Raw genomic sequence first — 9,190 nt, forward strand, 5'->3', positions numbered from 1 at the left:
TTTTGCGAGAGGTTTGCAGGTCCCTCTGTGGGTGGGGGGACCCGCGTAGCCGCTGGAGATCCCATCCCCGTAGCCCTCTCGGATCTTTTCCTCACGGTGTCGTGGCCGCGGCAGGTCTGCCCTCTGCTCCCCGTCCCGGCGCCCAGTCCATGGCGCGAAGGACCCCCCTGCGAGAGGTTTGCAGGTCTCTCCGGAACAGAAATCTCCCTCGCTCCAATATTCCGTGGTCTCTGGGTGCAGAATTCGCCCTGGGTTGGTCCCCTCTAGCTGTTCTGTGGTTTGTGGGTTCGGAGCTATGTGTATGTGCGTCTTTCTATTTCGCCATCTTGGCTCCGCCCCCCGCTATTCTGCTTTTTAAAGCCTCCTTCTCCTCATTGGCTTTTTGGACCTCTTTTGCCATTTGAGTTAACCTCTTTTTAAAGGTGTTATTTTCCTCAGCATTTTTTTGGTTCTGCTTTAGCAGGCTGCTGACATGCTTTTCAAGCTCTTTTATGACCTGAGCCCATTTCATATTCATACTGGATACAGAAGCCTTGACTTCCTCTGACAGTATTCATTGTTCTTCCTCATCTGAAAGGATGGAAGGATACACCTGTTCACCAAGAAAGTAACCTTCTCTGGTCTTATTTTTTTTCCCTTTTCTGGGCATTTTCCCAGCCAGTTACTTGACTTCTGAATCCTTTGTCAAAAGGAGGGTCCTAGTGCTTCTCCTCTCCCTAGTACCTTGCTCAAGGCTGAGATTCAGATCAGCTGCTCAGCTCTACCAGGGGCTTTGGGTGGGGGTGAGGCCGCCCTGAGGGCTGAGGTTCAGATTCCTTGCTCAATTCTGCCAGAGGCTTTCAACGTAGCTGCAGGGGGCCAGTGCTGGGGGAACCCCATTCCCCTCCCTCCCAGCTGGAAAAACCGTCCCACACTGACCTTTGGAGCTTTCTTTGTCGCTTGTGGGTTGAGGGATCTGGGACCCTTTCTGCTGGGCGTTCTGACCTGGAGGCCTGTTCAGGTCCTGTTCCTGCCAGTGCTGTGTGGCCAGGGCTGGGCTCTGCTCTGCTCAGAGTCCCGTGAGGTAGACCTTTCCTGCCGGCCTTCCAGGTCACCCTGGGCTGGAAACCTCTTCACTCTGTTGTTCTGGGGCTTCTGCTGCTCTAGAGTTTGTTGGGTCATTTTTTACAGGCATTTTGTGGGCTGTGGGGAAGCGCTAGAGTATGTGTGTCTTTCTACTCTGCCATCTTGGCCCAGGAATCGTTTCTACTAGGAAATTCTTGGGCTGCTGCGGAAAGAATAGAACCTTCTGACATTCACTTGAGGGGAGTATTTTTCTCATTTGCCAATTAGTTATGTCTAACTTTTTTTTTTTTTTTTACTGGCTTCCTGCTTTGTTCAGCTTTGGCTACTCTTTTTTTTATTCCTTGTTAGCCATATTCTGAATCCACGATTTCAAGGGAAATTTGTATCTTGACCTCTAAGGGCCTGGCCTTCCCGTGAGCTGTCATCCAGACCCATGGGCATTCCAAGACAGTTGGGGTGGTGATGGATATAGGTGAGATCTTTCAGGTTGAGACAGTGTGCAAGCCTGGAAGATTTCTTACCTCTCCCTAGCCCTTGACTTGGAAAGTTTCAAGGAGGACATGAGATTTCAGGATAAATCGGGGTCAGAAGTAGAACCAGTCGCCTCATTGAATTAGGCCATAATAACAAAGGATAGCTCTTCTCATTGAACTCTTTCTTTTGTAAATGAAATTTAAAGACAACTATTTTCCCAATATACCGGTGCCTTTTTTAAAACTTTGTTCTCAGTAGCTGTAAATTAAACTCCTTTAATTGAACCATTCGAATATTTTATTTTTTCATGATTAAGTTCTTGTTCATTCTTTAGTGAATTTAATTTAGAATCAAATTAAAATATTAACCTAACGATGCGTGAACACCTAATGGTCATGGGCTTTTTTTCTTCCATTACTTGCTTTTTAACGTTGATACTGCTGTTGAGAAATCCAGATTTTGTTTGTGCTGTGGTTTGTCAGGCAGACTTCTGATATACTTTATTTTTTCAGGAAGAGTGGAGAGCAGAATTGAGAGCTTCTGAAAGTAAAATCCTCTTGCCCAGACTCTGTTCTGAAGATCCCCTTGGGAGATTAAGGAATGTAGTGAATGAAAACCTCAAGAGACAGAGTTTCTGGGTAGTTAATAATAAATTTGTGAATTAGGCCAGCCAGCAATCATTAATCAATGGTCATTGGTTTTCTCGGTAAACAAAGGCCCAAGGGAGACCCTGAGACATCTCTAATACCTTTTGAAAGGGAATTCCTCAACCAGTGAAAATGAGCCATGATTGATAAACATTTAGTGAGGAGATGGGCTAACCGTCTTCGCACCTCCTGCTGAGACCATGGCTGATCATGAGACTCGGCTACCTCATCAGTTTGGACAGAGGAACCCATCTCCATCTAGACCTCTATGGCTGACTTTCTTCTTCATAAGCTGAGTTATCCTAAACTCTAATAGGACAGGGCTTCCTTCCCTCAAGTTGGGCCTCTCCCAGACTGGGTTCTGTTTGTACAAAACAGAAATTCAACTTCCTGTTGCATGGTGCCTTGAGGGCAGTCTCTGTACCCTTCAGAGACAGGCTGACCTTAACAGGAGTTGAGCCTTTACAGAAAATGAAGGAAAAGGGTAGAGCACAATTAATAATTAATTATTAACATAATAGTATTAATTTCAGGAATGTTTTGCTATGAGTGGAACTAAAGCATAGAGCCCAGCATTTCTTTCTGATGGCAGAAAACGACTAGACAGATAAATGCCTCGCTCCAAACCTATTTTCTGTTGTTCTTCTGTGGAGAAAACCTCACATGGGCATCCTTCTTGGTTATTCCGAACCTCTGAGCTTCTCAGCAATGGAATACCTCGACATTTCTCCTCCTGCTTCCCCTAGGGTTCCCATGTGCTCCCCTGCCCCACCAGCCAAGGGCCTGCAGCAGTGGGTGAGGGAGCCACCGTAGCTGGCCCGCCACATTCATCTTCTTCTCCCGAGTCCCCTCCCCTTCACAAAGAATGTTTCTAGAATAATTTTAACTATCCACTTCACTATTGAATCATATTTTGGGAACTGTGCCAAGTTATGTTTAGTTTATGGGTTATTAATTTGGGTTGTGAGTCCCATAATTTATTCAATAGAGTGATTCCTTTGTCAAATCACAGGCACTGGAGTCAAGAGCCAACACTGAAGGGCACAGATAAGCCTGGAAGGGCTTTCTGACACCAAACCATGCTCCAGAAGGAGCCGTTGGTCCAGGTGAGTCTTTGGCTGTGCTCAGGTAATTTTCCCGAAAGGGGAAGTTTCAGCCTGAAGAGAGTGTCATGGTTGAAATTCAGTGCTGTTTCCAGGCTCTTGTCTGGACTTTACCTTTCCGTCATCCCTGCCCTTCAGGACACATAATTGCTTTAGCTCTTGGTTGGAAGGTATTTAATACTTGACTTGGCATCATTTGCATTATGTGAGAAGATTAACTTTACAAGCTCTGCTATTAATCTGAGTAGCTCTACATATTGACCTATGAAAGAGCATAATTAAGTTAGCCTAATTAAGTTAATTAATTGTCACACTCTGATGAATTTAGTATTGAAAGGAAATTAAATGCAAATAGAAATGTGGAGCCATTGGTTTGAAATCATATTTAAAGGACTTTACAAAGATAGGTTCTATTTAGATGAAGACTGTATCTATGTATTGTATAATAACTAAAGTGGAGTCAATCACATGTATTCAGAATGAGAGGAACCTGGGAGAGTCAGCCCTGTTGCTAGGAATCCAGATTTGATTTTGAACAGAGAGACAAGTAGGTTACAGGGGAAAGTGTTTAGTGACAAATTGCATTTTTCAATGTATTCCATATAAAATGTTCATTTTTGAGTCTACTATAACGTAAGAGAGTTTGTCTCATTGCCAGATAATACTGAGAGATAACAGATGCCTCAGGGAATAAACCTGACAGTAACAAGATGATGACTAAAAGGCAGAGCTGACTGTCTTCTCTTTGGCTTCTGTGCCTGCTGCCAGGGTGGCTTTAATGTGGATCCTGGAGAACTAGGGGGATGGTCAGAGGGTTCCCAGCTGCCCTTGATGAGTCCCAGACCCCTGGCCCAGGTGAACAGGATCCTCGGATATTGAGCAGTGAGCCATTCTCAGTGATTATTGAAAGACTTGGAGAACAGTGAATGGTGAGCGTGGAGTCTGAAAGCTGTAGCCTCATTTCAATTCCTGACAAATTCAGGAACATGTTAATTCCGGGAGTGTTAGTACACATTTCAAAAAGGATAGCATTGCTAAGCAGGTGCATCATCTAGCAAGCAGGCTCCTCACCTGGCCTCCCCACTGGGAGGACTTGGGATTAGCCTCCTAAAGACAAGTTACTTAGACTCCCCTGTTGGAGGCAACTGCCCTAACACTCAGATGTTTCAGAGAATGGCCAACCAGGACTGGCAGAAGATGTTTCCTCACCTGGAGAGTCTCTGGTGCTATTTATATGGAAAGAGAGATCAGTGAGCTGTGTGCTGGGGTCAGTGTAATGAACTCTAAGAGGTTTGGAACAATCTGGGAGACACCAGCCTGAAGCTTCTGTCCCTGTGCCTGAACCATCACTGCAGCAAAGGTATCCTCCTCCCCCCTAAAGAGCTATGTCAAACCTCTTCCTTCCTCCAGCCTCTCAGAGCCTCCTTTCAGAAAGCCCTTCCTGTTTTCTGTTGCATGTCAAGCCATCCTTTGCATCAAGGCCACTGGCATCCTTCGGTCTTCACTCTTAGTGACATACGTAGGCATTTGCAAGGTCCTGTCTTTTTTCCCCTACAAATCTCTTGGCCAGACTCCTGCTCCTCTCTCATAGTCCCCACTCTAGTCAAGGCCCTCTCCCCTGTTCCTGTGGCCATCTTGATCTGCTGTGTGCTTCACTGCCAACATGGGTCCCATCACGTCACTTCTACTCAGTTAGTGCTAGCAGCTCCATCAAACCTCTTGGAGCCAGTCCCTGCCCTTTGGCCTTTAACGCTTTTCACTACCTAGCCTCAGTCTCCCTTCTCTGTATTATTACCCACTGTTCCACTCCACCCTTTCTTCAGTCCAGACCAGCCTGCTTACTGTTAATTAAACAAAACACTTTGCCTCCTCTCTCAATGCCTTTGCGCTGACCATCTCCTTTACCTACAATGACCTGTCTCCTCACTATCTCTTGGAATTCTTGGTTTCCTTCAAGCCTCATCTCCTGTGACACCTTCAGAAGTCTTATTTGGTTCCCCATGCAGTTGGTTCGTACACTGGCACACGGTTACTTGGTATCTGTTATTTATACCTATTTACACATACCTCCCTCATCAGAATACAAGCTCCTTGTGGTTAGAGACTGTTGCTTTTGTCTTTGTATATGTAGCACCTAGCACAATGTCTGGCACATAGCATGAGCTTAATTAATGCTTACTGATTGATTGGTTGAGAATCTTCTAGAGGAGTGCCCCTTGAGTCTGTGGTTGGCCTTGGCTTTTGGACATTTTTATTACTGACTTTGATGGCATAGATGGCGTTCAGCTTTGACATTCGGTGCCCCAGAGCTGGGGAATGAGAGCTAGCTAGCTGTGGGATGAAGGAGTCAGAATTCCAAACGTTTGTAGCATTCCAGAACATTTCCTGAATCTACTAAAACAACCTGGAAGAGAGGTCACTGCAGTCTTCATCTGGGTTTGAAGGGCCATTTTCCCAAGTTCTACTGCAAGCTTTGTTTGAGCCCCTGGTAGGACCTGGAGGCCAAGAAAGCTGATTTTGGCTTAGACTGGAATGAAAATGAGGAGGTGGTCATCTTGTCCTCCCTGCCTGTCTGCACTCTTGTGTTCAGTTGTAACTGGTCACCACCATTTGGTAAGGATGCTGACCACTTGGAGAATGTGCAGAGGAAGGCAGTCAGCATAGTGAAGGACCTGGGGTTCATACCCTAAAAGGATGGTGGAAGGAACTTGGGAGATTGGAGAGAAGAGTTACTGACTTGTAAAGCAAGAGGACATGTAAAGACTGCTTTGGGAGAGACTGTGTCAGTGTGTGTGTGTGTGTGTGTGTGTGTGTGTGTGTGTGTGTGTGTGTGTGTGTGTGTGTGTGTGTGTGTACATAGCGTACAATATACAGAGTAAACAAAACAGTTAAGTCCAAGGTTATGATGATGGCCCGTGAAGTTGGGGGATCTGGGGAAGCATTGCGTAGAAGACAATCTTGAGTTGCGTCTGCCACGTTCTGAGTCTGTTCAGATTTGATTTAGACCAAATTATAAATGAGATTGCTTCCAGCGCTTAATTTCTGTGGGGTTTTTTTGTTTTATTTACTTGAAGGATTCAGAAGTAGAGATAAATACTGACAATTCGTTTTATTTAGCCATAGGTAGACCAAATTTGTGTTTGCAAGAGGAGAGTGAAGAGGAATCAGCCAGCACTTAATCCATGTAAATGTCAAGTTTGGCTGAAAGTTATTCTCTCTTCAACCCAGTTTTGTCATCGTTGTTACTTCTTAATCTCCATGCAGCCTTCCTTAATGCTAAACTCGATACGGGAGAAAATTTATGTTAAAATACAAAAACCACTTTGTACTTCCCGGCCCATTTCAGATGTGAGACTTTTGCTCATCCTCATCTTCCCCCAATTTTATGAAGGAAAAGGAGCACATCCAACCATGGAGAGAAACAGGAGACACGGAATAAAGACTTTCTGTGGTAAGGCAGTGGGACATGTTCCTTTGTTAGGATCCCTCTTAGGAATGGAGCCATCCATTGCTGTATTTGTACCATACCTTAATCTCAATGTTATTTCTGCCCCCTCAACTGATTAAGATGAAATGTGTAGCTCTTAGGAAAATCAGGACTGTTAACAAAAAAACCCAACAACAACAGAAAACAAAACACGTGGATGTTGTTGAAACAGTAATCCACCCTCTGGGACACCTGTGTGACTGATCAGTTTTGTCCTGAGGTGGTTGTAAATGCCAAAAGTGCCAGAAGTCAATCCTCCCATCATGAGAACCTGTCTTGTTAACACTGGCATAGTGCACTGGTTATCCAGCTTTTATTGTGAATTTGAGTAAGCGGGAAGTTAGATGTTTCAGTCCCTTAGCTTTCGAGACTCTTGTATGAGTTCAATTCAACCACTGTGGGTAATGAGCCTCCTTGAGAAGGCCCTGCAACAGATACACGGTTAAGAGACTTTGTACCCTTACTGACTTGGGCTCCATCTCCATGACCTCATTGGCCACAGCTCCTGCTTTCTCCAACCTCCAGCCACATCTTCCCTCTCCTTGTGATTCTTGCCCATGGCCTTCTGTCGATCCTTTGGAGAAGCAAGCATGGAAGCCTTGCTCTGGGTTTTCCCATTTCTTGTGGGTCTGTCTGTATATTCCTGCTCCAGCTCCCTGCAGAAGTCTGGGCTTCTTCCTAAAGGTTGGATGCCTTATATAGTATTTCCTATTGGTAATGACCATCAGCTCATCCTACTTAGACCTACTGGACCTCTTTCTGGGTCACCTGACCCTAGAGTTCTGTGGCCCTTCTGGACTTCTATGATTCACAGCCATGAAGTGTCACTGGGAGACTGTTCAGCGATGGTGTTTCATGTTGGACTGCAGCTGTCGGGAACACTGAGACCTTTCTCAGTGCTCTCTTCCTGCGCAATTCTGGATGTAGTGTCTCTCCTCTGGAACTGCCTAGATAGTTGCCCAGCATAGACTTGGTCATGAGCATTTTGCATCTATGGGTTTGTTTTGTTTTACTGTGTGAATGCTCAGCCCTTGGTGCATCTGCTTCCTTCACTTGCCTGATGATGTCACACATGGTAACCCTTTTCTTTTCCAGTAGGGCACCTCTAGTCTTAGGCAGAAAGTTGATAGGTAAATAAGATTTGTGTACTAGAATCCATGGCCTTAGTATTTCCATTCCATTAAGCAAGAGATGCCTATATCCAGCATTCCTTGTTAAATGATGAGATTCTAATTGCCTTAATTAATCATAAGAAAAATTCTAACAAATCTGGTTTAGATTTTAATTCTCCTCCCCCTCCCCCCCACTTGTCAAGTACTTTCTGAGAGGTAAAGGATTCAGTTATCAGTTGATAAGCACTTGATGTGGGCAGGACTTTACACCAAGCCCAGGGGGGATGACAGAGTTTGGGTGAGATCTGGCCATATCAAAAGGGCACATTCCTCTTTCTTGTCCCTTCTTTGCTCTTTTCTGATCTGCAAAGAGCCTGCTGACGTGGGCAGGTGGTTACTGTTATGTTTTCTACATGTATTTTGTAATTATGCATTAAGATTAAGAAACATTAGGAAAAATGGATTAAATCATTTCCTTGAACACTGGCTAGTAAGAAAGAAACGTATATGGAAGCTTACATGCGTGGAAAAAAACACTTGACATCAAAGTTTGCTGCCATCAACGCTCATTCAAATAAAAGTTATTGAATCCTTTTTCCTTTGAATTGTGTAGCAGGCAGCAATGTTGAATTTTCTGTCGGCACCTACCACTGAGCCAACAGTATGCTTCATCACAAAGATCTGATGGTACTGAATTTGTATTTACTCACTAAGCTTAAGTATCTTCAAATACAAATGGACAGAAACCCTGGGTGTCCTTTACTGTTAGAACTGTAAGTACCAACGTACTTAACAGTTATTCATCCTCCCCTAGTGGGTCATTTTTATCTGTGTCCTATGTCCTCTATATTTAGAATAAATACTTATGTTTTCTCATTTTTCTGAACTTGGAGATATAGGAGAATAGGTTTGAGATGTCAACTGTAATTCATTGCTTGGAAAGAAAGACCTTACACTGTTATTGTGTGGGAGAAAAAGCTACCTAAATCATTTCAGCAGTAAGCTTATAACCCAGATTTCATCAGCATTTTACTTCTTGAAAATATATCTGTTAGGAATTACAGGAGAGCATGAGTGTTTTATTTAAATATTTGTGGCAAGTTTAACTCTCTCATCACCAAAACTCTGGTGAGGCAAAGATCACATATCAAAAGCACCAGGTAAATGGTATGTGGAGCACCTGAGTGCCCCATAAAAGGCACATCGTCATCTCCTCTCTCCAGTGGTATTGATCAGTTGTGTCTTTAGACCAAGAAGATGGAACACAGCTCCGAGGGCTTTTGGTCCAGACTGCCCATTTTG

At 44.3% G+C, this 9,190-nt stretch overlaps 1 protein-coding gene across 4 annotated transcripts in view; it reads left to right on the forward strand.

The window, feature by feature from the left end:
* Positions 1-9,190, forward strand: part of PHF14 (PHD finger protein 14) — a 169,898-nt gene that overhangs the window by 142,264 nt on the left and 18,444 nt on the right. Inside the window, exon 18 of one of the 4 annotated variants that reach the window (XR_011976477.1) lies at positions 3,199-3,292. The exons of the other annotated variants lie outside the window; for them this stretch is intronic. The gene's annotated coding sequence lies outside the window, so the exon portion shown is untranslated. The remainder of the gene's footprint in view (positions 1-3,198; positions 3,293-9,190) is intronic. 4 annotated transcript variants of the gene reach the window in all.

This window comes from Notamacropus eugenii, chromosome 3 (assembly GCF_028372415.1).
Source record: "Notamacropus eugenii isolate mMacEug1 chromosome 3, mMacEug1.pri_v2, whole genome shotgun sequence".
Classification (NCBI taxonomy): domain Eukaryota; kingdom Metazoa; phylum Chordata; class Mammalia; order Diprotodontia; family Macropodidae; genus Notamacropus; species Notamacropus eugenii.